General features: G+C 38.4%; 1 protein-coding gene across 1 annotated transcript in view; it reads right to left on the reverse strand.

The window, feature by feature from the left end:
- The window catches only part of LOC113467934 (discoidin domain-containing receptor 2-like), a 77,095-nt gene that overhangs the window by 19,283 nt on the left and 39,382 nt on the right, over positions 1 to 18,430 (reverse strand). The window lies entirely within an intron of this gene.

An 18,430-nucleotide genomic window follows, 5' to 3' on the forward strand; every position in this document is an offset into this window, starting at 1 on the left:
AAATCGAACATTTTTGTCCGTCGCGAAAAACGAGGTGGTATTAGAAATCTCAATTTAACCGTCACAAAAATGAGCAAAAAATTCAGGCGAAAGGAGGAGAAGGAAGAGTAGAAGGAAAATATGAGGACGACGAAAAATGAGAGAAGGACAAAGAATAGTGTCTGAAGGCGAAAGACGAAAGAGAAGAAGAGGGGGAGAAGGCAGAGAAACCTCTCCGTCTTCATCACCGAATTTCACCTCCAGTCACGGCATCGTTATGAAAGTTAATTTATTAAGTCAAACTTTATCTAGGTGTCCGGAATCTTCTCTTTCCTTCCTCCAGCACAGCTGACGGCATGACGGCTACATATCTCCGGAGATGATATTTTAAGCTTCCAGTTAGCTTTTTTTCGTTAGTTTTTCCTTTTTCTCTGAGCTCCGAGCTTATGCCTTTTCGTACCAGTCTTCGTTTTTCGACTAGTCTTCGTTTTCTCTTTTCTAGTCCTGCTCTTCTTAGGTGCTTCGTTTTCTTCGAAATCCCTCTCTATTTTTCCCCCTAATTCTTCTTCTCTTCCGTTTTCTTCTAATTCTTTTTTGTTTTAGTTTTTCTTCTTTTTGCTGCTCCTAGATTTTCCTTTTCCTCTTTTGCCCTTTTTCCTTCTCCCCTGCTCTAGTCATTCTAGTCTTTCTACATAATTTGTTTGTTTTTTCGTGCTCTTTCTCTCTCTCTCTCTCTTTTTTTTTTTTTTGCCTGATTCTTCTTCTTTTCTTTAGTCCTTTTTTCCTTATTCTTCCCTTCTCCCGTCTCGTTTTTCATCTTCTGTTTTTATTTGATTTGTTCCGTCCTTCTGCCCCCACTCCTTATACTCGAATTATTCTATTTCCTTCTTTAAGTCCTTCTTATTCTCTTTCTTGAGCTCCTTCTTCTTCTCTCCATTCTCCCAATTTCCTCTCCTCCTCCGTTTCATATTTTTTTTTGTCCTCTTTCTCCTACACATTCTTCATGTTCTCCTTTTTCTACTGTTCTTTCTCCTCCTCAATCTGCTTCTTATTCTCCTATTTTTTCTGATCTTAATTCTACTCCAACTTTTCTCCCCCTTCCCTCTGGTTCGTCCTTTTTTCCGTCCAAATCTTCTTCTCCTCCTTCTTTCTCCTCCACCTGCTTCTTCCAGTTTGTTCGTGCACACTCATTTATCTTCATTTCTCTTTTTATTTCACTCTCTCCGCTGGAAATTTATCTCTCTCTTCCGCTGTTCGCCAGGTTAAGTTTTTCCGGGGCAAAAAAATAGAAAAAAAGATCCCGAATTAATATCGTGGAAAGCCATTAAGTTTTTTTTTTCTTTAAATTTACAATCATCATAACTCTACTCTCTATACTGCTCTACAGTCTAAACTCTAAAGTGTCTTTGTAGCCGAAGGATGCTCATAATTTCTTAAAGCTACTTCTAATAGCACATATTTCTTCTATTCAACCACTTTTTTTGCAAGTCTTCAACCACTTTTTTGCAGGAACTCAAGGTTCCGCCCCTGAAGCCTGGGGACATAGTTTCTTAAGCTCCGCCCTGATAACGAACTCATGCCCGGAGTCAGCTGATGAATTAAAGCAATCTGATAAAGAATGTAAAAGTCAATCTGATTGGTTGATTTAGAGCTAAGGTTGATTAATCGGATTTGCAATACAACTGGCATTATCCTGAACGAGTGTGAACGCTCCAATGGCTGTAAAGTACTCTTTTGGCTTTTGATTCCGAGGATCGAACAGGGGAACTTTTGTATGAGTGTATAGTAAGAGATGGGTTGTATGTCTTATAGGGGGAAAAAAGATCGGATTTTCCCCCTCATCGCCTTATTAGTGGATGTGCCAAAAACTTCATTCAGTACGAATATGTGTTATACACATTTCTGGACATGGTCTTCACTTGACTGGAGTGGATTACGGACTGTCCCCTATCTAATAGACGTTAATAAACAAGACTACAGATAAAAGGACAGACGAGTTGATATATTTCGACCACTACTATGGCCATCATCAGAACAACTAAATAAAAAATTACAAAAATTTGAAAATTCGCGCTAATATATGTGTTTATTTTTCTATTGATTATTGCTTTCTCAAACAATGACCCAATTATTTTATTTCCACATTTCTTTCTCGATATGTATTTCTCCTCCTTCTTCTTCCCCTTCTTTTTTTCTCACTAAATTTTCCTCTTCTTCTGTCTCTCTCTCTCTCCTTCACGAAGTAAATACAAGAATCTTCTTGGGGTACAAACATATTATTACCTTCCTCCCTCCTTCTCTCATCCTCTTCCCTCCCCTCCTCTATTCTCCTCACTATCCCTCCCTCCCTCCCCTTCTTTCCTTCTCTCTTCTCTTCCCCCTTTATCTTCCTATCTTTCTTATCTCCCTCCTTTTCTCCTATTTCTTCTATATTTTTCCCTTTTCTTCTCTCTGTTCTCTTCTCCTGTTTCTTCCCTTTTTCTTATCCTCCTCCTTCTCCCTCCCATGCAGTAAATTATTTCCCTACTTTATGTTACGTTTATCTCTCCGGGTGAAAATACTAAAAATCTTTGTTCCTTCCTCCATCACAGCTGACGGCATGACGGCTATCTCCGGAGATGATATTTTAAGCTTCCAGTTAGCTTTTTTTCGTTAGTTTTTCCTTTTTCTCTGAATTCCGAGCTTTTGCCTTTTCGTACCAGTCTTCGTTTTTCGACTAGTCTTCGTTTTCTCTTTTCTAGTCCTCCTCTTCTTAGTTGCTTTGTTTTCTTTGCAATACTTCTCTATTTTCTTCCTGATTCTTCTTGTCTTCAGTTTTCTAGGTCTTTCTTCTTTTCCTCTAATTTTTCGTCTGTTTGCTGGTGATCAATATTAGTTTTTCCTTTTTCTCTCCTGCCCTTTTTCCTTCTCTTCTGCCCTAGTTTCTCTTTTTTTCTTCCCTTATCCCGTCTCTTTCTTCATCTTCTGTTTTTATTTGATTCGTTCCGTCCTTCTACTCCCACTCCTTATTCTCCAATTATTCTCTTTCCTAAGTCCTTCTTATTCTCTTTCTTGTGCTTCTTCTTCTTCTCTTTCCCTCCATTCTCTCAATTTTTCATTTCATCTCCTCTTCCGCTTCATTTTTATCCTCTTTTTTTCCACATTCTTCATGTTCTCCTTTTTCTTCTGTCATTTCTTGATTTCTCCTCCTCAATCTGCTTCTTATTCTCCTTTTTATCTGCTCTTAATTCTACTCCAACTTTTCTTCTCCTTCCCTCTGGTTCTTCTTTTTTTTCGTCCAGATCTTCTTCTTCTCTTCGTTCTTTCTCCTCCACCTATTTCTTCCAGTTTATTCGTGCACACTCATTTATCTTCATTTCTCTTTTTATTTCACTCTCTCCGCTGGAAATTTATCTCTCTCTTCCGCTGTTCGCCAGGTTCTCCTATCTTCCTGTAAACTTCGAGGGGGAATTTTCTCTCCTACATCTTTCTTCCCTTCTCCTTCGAATTTTTCCCCCTTCTCCAAACTTCGCGCAGAAAATTTCTCCCACGTCCTCCCTCTTTTTCCCTTTCTCCTCGATGTCTCTCCCTTTCCCCACAATTCCTCTCCCTCCAAACTTTACGAGGGAATTTACTAATGTTATCAGTTCTTTATATCTATCTTCAAGCGTTTTTTATTGTTTGAGATAAATCTTTTGAAGAAGAGGAGGAGGAAGAGGAGAAGGAGGAGGAGGAGGAGGATGAGAAGGAGGAGGAGGAGGAGGAGGAGGATGAGGAAGGAAAGAACAGAAAGTTTGGAAAACCTCTTTTTTCCTAAAATCCCCCTTCCTTTCTTTAGTAGGTATTTTTCTTCAAAATATTTGAGACATAATTCGGCTTGAAAATGGATTTTTGGAGTCATTTTCCTTTTGTTTCTTCTTCTTTATTCCCCATACTTCTAATTTTATTTACGTAGGTAATTAGTAAATTGAATACATACACGCCGAATAATAAATATAGATACCTAATACAGTATAATAATACCTAATTTATTTATCGTATGACATTTTATTTTTTATACCTAATATTATAGGATGAAGACTTCTTCCTATCGTTCAGCCCTTTTTTAGGGCGGGGTGGTCTGCATAGCATACTGGCAGCATTGCCTCTTTGGGTGGCAACTGGCAACAATTTTTTTTTTTTAATTTTCACCATTTTAGGGTTGACATTAAAATCCTATTTCATAATTTGGCCTTTACTTTTTACTTTTACCTACCCTTCTTCATAATACCCCCTCTCTCTCTCTCTCTCTCTCTCTCTTCTTTCTATATTCACCTTGTTCCATGTTTATTTTTAATATTCTCCTCTCTCTCTTCCTCTCCTTCTCTTTCTATTTTCTCCAGGAGGGAGACGAAGAAGAAAGGGGGGAAAAGGGAAGGAAGAAAGAAAGGAGAGGAAGAAGAAGAACGTTGAAATTGACAAAAACAATACATTTTTTACCGTTTTATTTTGTTATTTTATTTTACGTTATTTAACTGTTTCAGGGATTTATCAAGAGCTTCTGGTCAACTCTCTCTCTCTCTCTCTCTCATCACTAATCTTGTCCTATTTTTCTAGCTTCTTCCTTTTTTCTCTCTCTGCCCTGTACGCTATTTCTAGTTTAGGATACTCTTCTCTGTGCTTTTATGATTTATTAGCTGCCCGCTTTTAATTCATGAAAACCCTTTTATAATAGAGACCGGGAACCGAGAGAGAGAGAGAGAGAGAGAGAGAGAGAGAGAGAGAGAGAGAGAGAGAGAGAGAGAGAGAGAGAGAGAGAGTCTCTCTCTCTCTCTCTCACCACTAATCTCATTCACACCCAATATAACATGTTTGTTTCAGTTGAACATAATTGATTACTAATCCCCTCACCCTAATTCCCTAATACAGTCATCATATCTATAGATACATATGAAGGTATTTACAATACATATGTATAGTTATGCTAACAAAAACGCTCTTTATCGAACCGCGACAGATATGAAATGGCCCATACAAAAATGGTAAATGAGCGGATAGCTCACCAAAAAGTAGCTGAAATACGCCTCATTAATATAATACCCGAATACAGATTATTATTTGTCAAGTTCCGATATCCAAGGAGAGATGCGCTGGACTGAAAATTAAGAGAAACTGTGAAATTAAGAGAAACCTCGCCAAAAGATGATAAATGAAAGGAAAAAAAGATTTAAAGAAGGAGAAAAAAATGGAGGACGGAAGTGTGGTATCCATATTTTTTGCTTCATAATATTATTACCTATAGGTTGTTAGGCAGAGAATACCTAAGACCAAGATGGATGGTTAAATTGAGTAATTCTACATAATCATGAAACCTTAATCTAAATAACGATTGTAACGAATTAATATAAAAAGAAGAGATAGAAAAAAAAGAAGAAAAAGAACAAGATTTTTTTTTTCTTCATCTGCTTCTAGAAATTCACAAAACAAAATAGAAGAAATTATCAAAATATAAAAACCCTTCCATTCCATTAAAAAATGTCCTTCCCCCCTCTCCATTCTTAAAGGCCTCATTTCAGCGACTAGTGCTGGATTTAATGGGGAACAATAATTACAGCAATTTCAAGAACGGGGAGTTGGGGACGCATCATTTTGTCTTATCAGATCCAAATTCTATCCAACTTGATAGAGAAAGGAAAAAGGAGGAGGAGGAGAAGGAGGAGGAGAAGGAGGAGGAAGAGGAGGAGCATGAGGAGGAGAAAGGAGGAGGAGGAATAAGAAAGAAGGAAAAAAAAAAAAAAGAAAAGAAAGCGAGAAAGAGAGAGAGAGAGAGCTAGAGAAGAGGGGAGAGAGAGAGAGAGAAAGTACCTACAAGAGACACAGGACACAGAGATCCAGATAGAAAAATATTCTCAGGAAGAAAGAGAGCGAGGGAGAGAGAGAGAGAACAACCTCCAGTGTCCAGTGGCTTGTTCTTAAGAACTTCTTTTTTTTCGTCTGCGGGGAGTAAAAAGTTATAGGTACCTTACACAATCATTAGTAATGTCATTATTTCCAAGTAATGATGATGAAAAATCAGAAAATCCGGAATTCCATCATTAGTAATGACATTACTAATGATCATGTAAGGTACCTATGAGGATCGCAGAGTTAGTTATTCGTGGAATAGGGCCCTGAAGACCACCGTTGCCAAACGCTCCAAGGTCCTAGTGCTCCAAACCCTAATCCCCCTAATGTATCTTCCCCTAAGACTTAGGGCCCAAGTTATCATCTCCCAGGACCTCAAGACCTCAAGGCCCCTATCTTTCCCCTAAACTAGCTCCCAGGATGGTGCACGTATACAAAATTATGCTCAGTCCCATAATTTTATTATTTTAGTTTTGAGAAAGATTAAATAAAGAAAAGAAAAGCATTATAAAATTATTTGAATGTTTCTTAACAATTCGAGCGTATATCATTTTTCATAATAATAAAAGCAGGGAGCCATTTTATTTTGAAAATAGTAATAAAAAGATGGATACATAAGGTGGTATTCTGACCTGTTTAGTCTTTAGTCACTCCGGAAGATATGATAGACGCTATAGTGGCGATATCACGTTGAATGCCCTCGTGTCCAATACATGATTGAAGATGCAACGTTGGGCGTGGTTGACATCCGTATGGATGACCATGTGCATCTGAACAATCGCTTCTTGGCATAGCCGTGCCCCACGAGAGGGTAGTGCCTTGAGTGCCACAAGCTTCAAAGTTCTTGTCACGGAACACCTCTATCCTGAAGCTTGATAATCTATTCCATTATTATTCCTTCGTCTTCTCTTTTCCCTTCTCTTCTTTCCCCTATTTTTCTATCCCGCCGACAGGTTTATCCTGTTGACGATCGTTGGTTGGGTGGAAGAGCTCACAGTGTGAGAATCCTGCCATTAAAGCCTAAAAAAAGGGTAATTTGAGGAGGCGAGTTTGTTGCCGTCACTAGACGAGAATCCAAAATCGTAGAATCGGACTTCTGGTCCTAAGCAGACTAAATAAAGCACCACGTATTCTTCTAGAGAGGTTAATCTGAGGAGGCGAAATTCTCAAACCTTCTCCGTTGAAGTCTTGTGGCAGAACAATCTTTGCTTCGACTACACGGGAGCTAGGGCGTAATTACGAGGAAATTCCTTCTTCCACTCCTTATTCTTCTTCCACTCCTTATTCTTCTTCCTCCTTTCCCTCCTTCGTCTTTTGTTCTCTTCCTCTCATTCCTCCTCCATTCTCTTTATCCTTCCTTTCTTATGCAACCCCCTTTAAACAGTTCTTTCTCCTAGTCATTCTCCTCCTCCTCCTCCTCCTCCTCCTTCTTCATCCTCATTTTCATATCTTCCTTCTTATTTTTCTCCTCCTCCGCCTTTCTTCTTCTGTTTTTTTATAAATTTTCTTTTGTCTAGGTTTGTTTTCTTCTTTTTCTTTATTCTTGTGTTTGTCTGTTTCATCAAGGAGGGAGATTGCTCAGTGATGCGACTTGTAATTTGCAATGTCTGGTGAATACAAGTTAGAAAAAAAGAGAGAGAGAGAGAGAGAGAGAGAGAGGATGAGGGGAAAACGGGAGAAACTTGGAACTTGAGGGGGAACTTTTGGGACTTGGGGGGGAAACTTGGGACTTTAGAGGGAACCGGGACGACGTGAGGGTTGCTAGCTGACAGTTTATTTTCTTAGACAAAACCCGCATTTTATGAAGTGCGGAAAAATTGTTAGGGATGAGGAGGAGGGAATTTTTTTACCCATCATGACAATAGATACCTTTGTGAAAATTTGACTGGTAGTTGTGGAAGTCTCGAGATTCCCATCACTATTATTAATTATTATAGTGGAGGCCACTGAGGTCATGCTAAAGTTTTTTTTTTTTTTTTTTTTTTTTGAGAACTGTAAGGGAGGCCAGGACTTATTGGCCCGAAATCGATGAGAGAAGGAGGAGAGAATAGAATAAAGCCAGCCGTTCCGAGAGGGACCTTATGTGTTCGACCCTAACAGAAATCGAGCACGCCACCTAGCTCTACCCTCCCCTAGTTAGGTATCTATTTATTTATTTATTTAATTAATTATTTATTTATTTATTTAGTACAATTTACAATCTTACGATCTATGACAAACTGCGCTTACTGATCTAAGTAGGTATCTAAAATTAGATAAATAGTCAAGTAGGTAGATGTACCTACTGAAAATGGACTTTGAAAAAATCTGAAATGCCTCGAAGAAACAGAGTTGGTTTAGAAAACGTTTTTTCCTGTTTCGACAAAAAGTACCTATCTAGAGAACCCTTGAGTTTGTCATGTTGTCATGTAGCTGATGCTGATGTAGCCATTGCAATTGCCTTACGGTAATGAGTTTTTTTTTACTGGTTCACGTAAAAAAAAAAAAGACTTACTTATTCGTGGAATAGGGCCCTGAAGACCACCGTTGCCAAACACTCCAAGGTCCTAGTGCTCCAAACCCCAATCCCCCTATGTATCTTCCCCTAAGTTATCATCTCCCAGGACCTCAAGACCTCACGTCCCCTATCTTTCCCCTAAACTAGCTCCCAGGATGATGCACGTATACAAAATTATGCTGAGTCCCATAATTTTATTATTTTAGTTTTGAGAAAGATTAAATAAAAAAAAAGAAAAGCATTATAAAATTATTTGAATGTTTCTTAACAATTCGAGCGTATATCATTTCATAATAATAAAAGCAGGGAGCCATTTTATTTTGAAAATAGTAATAAAAATATAAATAAATATAATAATATAGTAAAAAATAAAAACATTTAAACAGAAATAAAGAAAAATTAAATTCAACACACAACAGAGCGGGGGCAGAGGGTACCAACTGTAGCACGTCCCCTCAGCAAAATTTCGTATTATTTGGCAAGTTTTCCAAAACGCTGCCAAAAAAGCTGACGCACGACAAAATTCCACCAAGTGCTGCTTTTTATTTCGCCCTAATTTGTATTTATTTGACTTGTACAATGTACAATTGTACATTTTGTAATTTTGTTCGGGGTACAAGTTTTGTTCATTAATATCGTTATTTGTTTCCCTTCTGTTACACACTTTCTTCGGGATGTTGTAATCATTTTGTAGTCAGGTCACCAAGTGCTGCTTTTTATTTCGCCCTAATTTGTATTTATTTGACTTGTACAATGTACAATTCTACATTTTGTAATTTTGTTCAGGGTACAAGTTTTGTTCATTAATATCGTTATTTGTTTCCCTTCTGTTACACACTTTCTTCGGGATGTTGTAATCATTTTGTAGTCAGGTCCCTGAAATTTTCCTTTGAGTGCATGAGTTAGTTAGTTGTAGCTATTTTGGAAATGGCTATTCCAAACTTCAGCCATTTCTTTAATCAGTTTTGTGCCAGGCCAATATTCTCTGATAACTAAACTTAAAGCCATTGAGATGGCGTGGCGTTAGAGTGCTGCTCTCGTCCTTCTGAGGCCTGTGTTCTTCAAAGTAACTTTATAACCTTCCATTTCGCAATATTCTGACGTCACAAGAACTTCTACACCAAATAGTTATGCAATGTTTAGAAAGGTTTTTCCACTGAAATATTACGTCATAACTTCTGCAAAGTGCGGAACGTACCTACAGAAATGAAAGGAAAAAAGATTTAAAGAAAGAGAAGGAGAAAAAAAATGGAGGACGGAAGTAGTGTGGTACCCATATTTTTTGCGTCATGATAATTAGGTATACCTAGGTTGTCAGGCAGAGACAGAAGACCAAGATGGATCGTGAAATTGGGTACCTTAATCTAAATAACGAATATAATATTTGTAACGAATTAATATAAAAAGAAGAAGAGGAAGAAGAATTGAATTGAATTGAATGAAATATTTATTTACAAACAATGATAAGCACAAATGTTAACTCATCCCCTAAGCTTACAGGAACTTCTAGGGGGTGAGGGTGTTTCCTTCTTCTGTTGGTTCTCAGCTTCAAAGTGAAGTTCTATAGATAGGTATTTGTCAGATTCATATCAGGTTTTCTTCAATTAATTTTTCTTTAATTTTCTGCTTAATAATTCTTGAATTTTCTTCATCCAGAAATTCTGCACACTAAAAAGAAGAAGAAGGAAAAGAAGAAGAAGAAGAAGAAGAAGAAGAAGAAAAAGAAGAAGAAGAAGAAGAAGAACAAGATTTTTTTTCTTCGTCTGCTTCTAGAAATTCACAAAACAAAATAAACGAATCTCCCAAAATATAAAAACCCTTCCATTCCATTAAAAAATGTCCTTCCTCCCCTTTCCATTCTTAAAGGCCTCATTTCAGCAACTAGTGCTGCGGGATTTAATGGGGCACAATAATTACAGCAATTTCAAGAATGGAGAGTTGGGGACGCATCATTTTGTCTTATCAGATCCAAATTCTATCCAACTTGATAGAGAAAAAAGGAAAAGGAGGAGGAGGAAGGAGGAGGAGGAGGAGTAGGAGCAGGAGGAGTAGTAGGAGGAAGAGGAAGAAGAGGAGGAGGAAGAGGAAGAAGAGGAGGAGGAGGAAGAGGAGGAGGAGGAAGAGGAGGAGGAGGAGGAGGAGGAGAAGGAGAAAGAAAGAGTTTCAGTCACCTTTGGCGGGGGTTTAGGTGATAAATACCTATGTTGCCCCTTCAATTGCATAAGTGCGGGATCCCGCGCTGGATCCCGCGGGATTGGAAACGTGCGGGATTTGCGACCCCTAGCTGTAAAGTACTCTTTTAGCTTTTGTTTCCTAGGATCGAACAGGGGAACTTTTGTAAGAGTGTATAGTAAGAGATGGGTTGTATGTCTTACCTAACTTTAACAATATCTCCAACCGTTTAGTCGGTATACCTAAAAACCGCCAAAAAATGGTCGAAATTTCGAAAACCGCCAAAAAGCGGTCAAAATACCGCCAACCGCAGTACCTATCTCAACGAAATGTTTTGAGTTGCACCCTTGTCACATTTGTGGACTACATACCAAATTTCAAGTCCTAGCTCATACCTTTCCCGAGATATTGTTAAATTACACCGAAAACCGCCAAAAACAGTAAAATACCGCCAACCGTTGCACCGATCTTAACCAAAAGTTTCATGTCGCATCCTTGTCACATTTGACATCTACATACCAAATTTTAAGTCTCTAGCTCTTACCGATCTCGAGATATTTTGTTTACAGACAGATACACACACAGACAGACAGACACACGGACCAATGGCTGAAACTTTGTATTTAGGCTCTAGGGACCTCAAAACGTGTTTTGGCACTATAAAAACTGACCATCGAAATTTTGACCCGATTACATTACTTTCCTTCCTATAGGATAAGGAAAGTAAAAAGATCGGAATCTACCCCCTCATCGTCTTATTAGTGGATGTGCCAAAAACTTCATCCAGTACGAATATATGTGTTTATTACTTTCTATTGATTATTGCTTTCTCAAACAATGACCCAATTATTTTATTTTCACATTTCTTTCTCGATATGTATTTCTCCTCCTTCTTCTTCCCCATCTTTTTTTCTCACTAAATTTTCCTCTTCTTCTCTCTCTCTCTCTCCTTCACGAAGTAAATACAAGAATATTCTCGGGGTACAAACATATTTTTACCTTCCTCCCTCTTCTTCTCTCATCCTCTTCTCTCCCCTCCTCTATTTCTCCTCACTATCCCTCCCTCCCCTTCTTTCCTTCTCTCTTCTCTTCCCCTTTTATCTTCCTATCTTTCTTATCTCCCTCCTTTTCTCCTATTTCTTCTATATTTTTCCCTTTTCTTCTCTCTGTTCTGTTCTCCTATTTCTTCCCTTTTCCTTTTTCTTCTCCTCCTCCTTCTCCCTCCCATGCAGTAAATTATTTCCCTACTTTATGTTACGTTTATCTCTCCGGGTGAAAATACTAAAAATCTTTGTTCCAAGTTCAGCAATAATATTACTCGGAGGAACATGTTTTTCCCGTCTCGAAATATTCCCCCGTCCCTAGCATTTCTCCCTCAATTCCTCTCCCTTTCTCCCTCCTTTCCTATCTTCCTGTAAACTTCGAGGGGGAATTTTCTCTCCTACATCTTTCTTCCCTTCTCCTTCGAATCTTTCCCCCTTCTCCAAACTTCGCGCAGAAAATTTCTCCCACGTCCTCCCTCTTTTTCCCGTTCTCCTCGATGTCTCTCCCTTTCCCCACAATTCCTCTCCCTCCAAACTTTACGAGGGAATTTACTAATGTTATCAGTTCTTTATCTCTATCTTCAAGCGTTTTTTATTGTTTGAGATAAATCTTTTGAAGAAGAAGAGGAGGAGGAGGAAGAGGAGAAGGAGGAGGAGGAGGAGGAGGAGGAAGGAAAGAACAGAAAGTTTGGAAAACCTCTTTTTTCCTAAAATCCCCCTTCCTTTCTCAAGTAGGTATTTTTCTTCAAAATATTTGAGACATAATTCGGCTTGAAAAAGGATTTTTGGAGTCATTTTCCTTTTCTATATAGCTATATACCCTTTGCTTTTGCTGTTTCTTTTTCTTTATTCCCGATACTTCTAATTTTATTTACGTAGGTAATTATTAAATTGAATACAAGCACGCCGAATACTAAATATAGATACCTACCTAATACCTAATTTATTTATCGTATGACATTTTATTTTTTATACCTAATATTATAGGATGAAGACTTCTTCCTACCCTTTTTTAGGGCGGGGTGGTCTGCATAGCATACTGGCAGCATTGCCTCTTTGGGTGGCAACTGGCAACAATTTTTTTTTTTTAATTTTCACCATTTTAGGATTGACGTTAAAATCCTATTTCATAATTTGGCCTTTACTTTTTACTTTTACCTACCCTTCTTCATAATACCCTCCCTCTCTCTCTCTCTCTCTCCCTCCCTCTCTCTCTTCTTTCTATATTCACCTTGTTCCATGTTTATTTTTAATATTCTCCTCTCTCTCTTCCTCTCCTTCTCTTTCTATTTTCACCTTGTACCCTGTTTATTTTTCAAATTTCTCTCTCTCTCTCTCTCTCTCTCTCTCTCTCTCTGTCCTATTTTTCTAGCTTCTTCCTTTTTTCTCTCTCTGCCCTGTACGCTATTTCTAGTTTAGGATACTCTTCTCTGTGCTTTTATGAGGTTAGTTAGTTGTAGCTATTTTGGAAATGGCTATTCCAAAGTTCAGCCATTTCTTTAATCAGTTTTGTGGCAGGCCAATATTCTCTGATAACTAAACTTAAAGCCATTGAGATGGCGTGGCGTTCAAGGTCGAAATTTGGACGGGTGACCATTTGGGACAAACTTGTTTCTGGTTTGTGCTCTCGTCCTTGTGAGGCCTGTGTACCTGTGTTCTTCAAAGTAACATTATAACCTTCCATTTCGCAATATTCTGACGTCACAAGAACTTCCACACCAAATAGTTATGCAATGTTTAGAAAGGTTTTTCCACTGAAATATTACGTCATAACTTCTGCAAAGTGCGGAACGTACCTACAGAATATACTCGTGCTTATAACGAAGATGTTAATATTAGTAATGTCTGTAAAAAGGATGTCTCCTGACTTAATCAATTTGGGTGACGAGGGGACAACCTACATTATAGATTATAAGGGTTGTAAAGTGCAGGTGGTTGTACCATAATTATAAAGATAGAAAAGCGTGAATGCACTTATTTGCTTAGGCCCTTATAAGTAGATAGGTACTTCACTGTTTACCTACATAGATTTTACCTATAACGTTTATGTGTCTACCAAGTATTGAGTTTTTCCGGGGCAAAAAATAAAAAAAAAGATCCCGAATTAATATCGTGGAAAGCCATTAAGTTTTTTTTTTTTTCTTTAAAATTTACAATCATCATATAACTCTACTCTCTATACTGCTCTACAGTTCTAAACTCTAAAGTGTCTTTGTAGCCGAAGGATGCTCATAATTTCTTAAAGCTACTTCTAATAGCACATATTTCTTCTATTCAACCACTTCTTTTGCAAGTCTTCAACCACTTTTTTTGCAGGAACTCAAGGTTCCGCCCCTGAAGCCTGGGGACATAGTTTCTTAAGCTCCGCCCCTGATAACGAACTCATGCCCGGAGTCAGCTAATGAATTAAAGCAATCTGATAAAGAATGTAAAAGTCAATCTGATTGGTTGATTTAGAGCTAAGGTTGACCAATCAGATTTGCAATACAACTGGCATTATCCTGAACGAGTGTGAACGCTGCAATGGCTGTAAATAGGGGTTGCAATGCGGGATCCCGCAATCCCGCAATCCCGCGGGATCCCGCACCTTTTTCCAATCCCGCAATCCCGCAGTTTTTAGCGTATGTAAGCTATCACCTTGACATACCTGCATAAACTAGAAACCCATTTATATTAAAATTAAATACCTTGCACCGGATTCTACTTAAACAAAGAAGGAAAAATAATAAAGCTCGAAGGAGAGCTACTCCATTTTGTTTTCTCTATGTAAGAGTAGGTAGAACTAGTGGTTGACCCGTCCTTTGTACGGGACCACCACACACACACAAATACACCCCCCACACACACCACACCCATCACACACATTACCTACAGAAGTTCCTTCTGGAACAAGGCCCTGATGTGACCTTTAACCAGGTATACCTATGTAAGCTATCACCTTGACATACCTGCATAAACTAGAAACCCATTTATATTAAAATTAAATACCTTGCACCGGACTCTAATTAAACAAAGAAGGAAAAATAATAAAGCTCGAAGGAGAGCTACTCCATTTTGTTTTCTCTATGTAAGAGTAGGTAGAATGGGAGAAAAAATGGGAAATGGGAGCACTCATTTTGTATAGTTAAAATGGGAGCAGTTATTTATATGTAACTATGTACCTATATTTTATATATAATTAATATGGGAGTAGCTATTAATACCTATACCTATTTATTTATATGGAAATTAATGTTGGGGGGAATGAAAAACGCCAAGGGAATTCGAAATGGAGGTGTTTTTCAGGTGTGCTCTTGCTCTGGATGTTTTCATTTTAATTAAGGTCATTCTAGGTGCCATAATGCCATATAGGGGCTGAATTTAGTCTAGCGAATCAGTAAAGTGTAGATCTAAATCAGAAAAGAGGTCCAAACCTCCAAACTTGAAACTTCGTTCATTCAAGTCTTTTTCAGTCAACTATGTGAACATCGGCTAAAAAATGCAATCATATCTAATGAGCTCGAAAACAGTGAATTTTGTAAATAAGTGGCTTCTAGTAATAAAATTGTTTTTAAAAATTATCTTATTTAGGTATTTATTCCAAAATATTCAAAGCCCTTGAAAATATTCAAATCGTCCACGAAAAAACAGTTCAAATTATCAAGTTCTTCGAAAATCCTTGAAATAGGTAACATGTCTTCCAGTCGGAATAAAAGAAAGCGGGACCAGAACTCTTGCGCAGGCTCCGACGAATCTCAAGTTCAAAAGAAAGTCAAAGAATGGCTCGAACAAAACCAGTCCGTCAAAACCGAACAATCCCGAGCAGGTTCGATCCAGAATTTGGCTCTGACGAATACAGCAGATCTGGTGAAACCCATGGATATAGGGACGAATGTCTGCAGATGTGACTCGTGTAAGGTCAGAAGGGATCCAGCCCAGAATATCACTACAAATGTCTGTATGTGTGACATTTGCAAAGCCAAAAAGGATCCAACTCAAAATGTCACAAGATCACAGCGTGATTGCAACTATCCCTCTAGCAGAAAACGTGGTTATGAGACACCCCAACCCCAATATGTGAAGGAAACCAAATGCAACTGTGTTGATTGCAGGAAAATTGCGACCAAACCTGCAAGAATGTCAAAGTGTACGGAGACTACTCAAGTAAACAAGACCAGATATAACTGCGAACAGAACGTTCCCAAGGCTCCACCAGCCAACTGCGACTGTGACGTGTGCAAGAATATGCTGCCCAAACCTAGCATAATCCCATTGCCAAGTGACATGCTGCCCAAACCTAACATAGTCCCAATGCCAAGTGACATGCAGCCCAGACCTAATATAATCCCTCTGCCAAGTGGACGGAGTGAATGGAATGGAGCCAGTCCCATCATGACAGCAATCCCGCTGCCTGATGCTTTCGACTACAGAATGCCAGAAACTAATCAAGGACTAGAGGAAGGATTTACAAGTTTGAGACAAGGAATCTCCAGCGAGGGACGTTTCAATGCTTCTCAGCCTCGTTGTAGCAATAACAACTTCCCATCCCAGTGCTCCACATGTGGCCGCGAGCTTCCATATATTCAGGGAGAGTTCCATCTGGATTATTTGGGATTCACGTTAGTCAAAGTGAAATATTTGGTGCCGAAAAATGGGCTCGAATCTTTGGCAAATAATTTAAATTGCTGAATTAAAAATTATGTGTTTTGGAGTTTGAAGTTTTAGGGGATTTTTCTTTCTTGAAAAAGACTGTCAATGTCAAATCTTGAAAACTTTATAATATTCTTTATAGCCTTATAGGGGTATACTCGTGCTTATAACGAAGATGTTAATATTAGTAATGTCTGTAAAAAGGTCAAAAAGGATGTCTCCTGACTTAATCAATTTAGGTGACGAAGGGACGACCTACATTATAGATTATAAGGGTTGTAAAGTGCAGGTGGTTGTACCATATCCATAATTATAAAGATAGAAAAGCGTGAATGCACTCATTTGCTTAGGCCCTTATAAGTAGATAGGTACTTCACTGTTTACCTACATAGATTTTACCTATAACGTTTATGTGTCTACCAAGTATTTGATACTAACATACATGTACGTAGCTACAAAGGCTGAAAGTTCAGATAGGAAAAAACTAGAAGCAGGCTTGGAAGTCAACAACAAGATACATCAGATAAAAATGGAAGCGACATTCATGCTGGTACGACTAGGCACACAATTTATAAAGAAGAAAAACAGTTTGCTTTTTTGTTCATGCAAATTTTGTTTGCAAAAAAGTAGAAAAAAAACTATCTTGTCTTGTGCAAAGGACAGACGGAGAAAGACATTTTTCGTTATTCATTTGTTAGAAGTAGAACACAAAGAAAAAGAATAGGATGATGAAGAAGAAGACTTCGAGGAGGAGAAGGGGGAGGAGGAGGAGGAGGATGACGAAGAGGAAAAATTTAGACTCCCAGGAGGGAGACGAAGAAGAAAGGGGGAAAAAGGGAAGGAAGAAAGAAAGGAGAGGGAGAAGAAGAACGTTGAAATTGACAAAAACAATACATTTTTTACCGTTTTATTTTGTTATTTTATTTTACGTTATTTAACTGTTTCAGGGATTTATCAAGAGCTTCTGGTCAACTCTCTCTCTCTCTCTCTCTCATCACTAATCTCATTCACACCCAATGTAACATGTTTGTTTCAGTTGAACATAATTGATTACTAATCCCCTCACCCTAATTCCCTAATACAGCCATCATATCTATAGATACATATGAAAGGTATTTACAATAGGTACATATGTATAGTTTTTTACTGATGTACAACACATACAATCATAGTTGATGGTTATGCTAACAAAAACGCTCTTTATACTTTATCAAACCGCGACAGATATGAAATGGCCCATACAAAAATGAAATGGCCCAAAAAGTAGCTGAAATACGCCTCATTAATATAATACCCGAATACAGATTATTATTTGTCGCCAAACCATCAATCAATCAATATTAGTTAGGTTATCGATACAACTCACCTATTTCTAAAAAAATAGCAGCTCAATAATATCGATCTACCTATCACCAAAATTTGCCTGAATCAAGAACATTCCTCGCCAAAACGAGCCTCACACGACATTCCCAACAAAACCTCGGAACACATTCAATTTCCCAATACAAATCAAATAGTCGGGTGTGCTGAAGCTCAAAATGGAGCGGAAAATGAGGACAATGTCACAAAAACTAACATGTTTCATAATATCCTGGGAAATATCATCCTGACATGACCTAGTCATGCTATTGATTTTCTTTCATCAGGAAGCAGGACGTTCTTGTCCCAGGAAGCAGGACCTTCTTGTTCCAGGAAGTAGGACCTTCTTGCCCGTGAAATTTGGGGCAGGAAATCCTTTGAAAATGTAATATTGATAGAAGCTTAGTAATTTTCAATGTAAAGTTACCTGGAGGTATTGTTTGACGGTGGTTGGGGAACTGAGGTAAGTGAAGTAGTGAAAAGGGTTGGGGAACTGAGGTAGTGAAGTAGTGATAAGGGTTGGGGAACTGAGGTAGTGAAGTAGTGATAAGGGTTGGGGGGGGGGGATCGGAGGTGGTAATAGGAGAGGGGATAAGAGATACCTACATAAATAGATAGATACATAAGGTTGTCCGTTTAGTCACTCCGGAAGATATGATAGAAGCTATAGAAGCGATATCACGTTGAATGTACTCGTGTCCAATACATGATTGAAGATGCAACGTTGGGCGTGGTTGACATCCGAATGGATGAGCATGTGCATCTGAACAATCGCTTCTTGGCATTTCCGTGCCCCACGAGAGGGTAATGCCTTGAGTGCCACAAGCTTCAAAGTTCTTGTCACGGAACACCTCGATCCTGAAGCTTGATAATCTAGGGTAAGTGTACC

Source organism: Diaphorina citri, unplaced genomic scaffold (genome assembly GCF_000475195.1).
Source record: "Diaphorina citri unplaced genomic scaffold, Diaci psyllid genome assembly version 1.1 scaffold594, whole genome shotgun sequence".
In the NCBI taxonomy this organism is placed as follows: Eukaryota; Metazoa; Arthropoda; class Insecta; order Hemiptera; family Psyllidae; genus Diaphorina; species Diaphorina citri.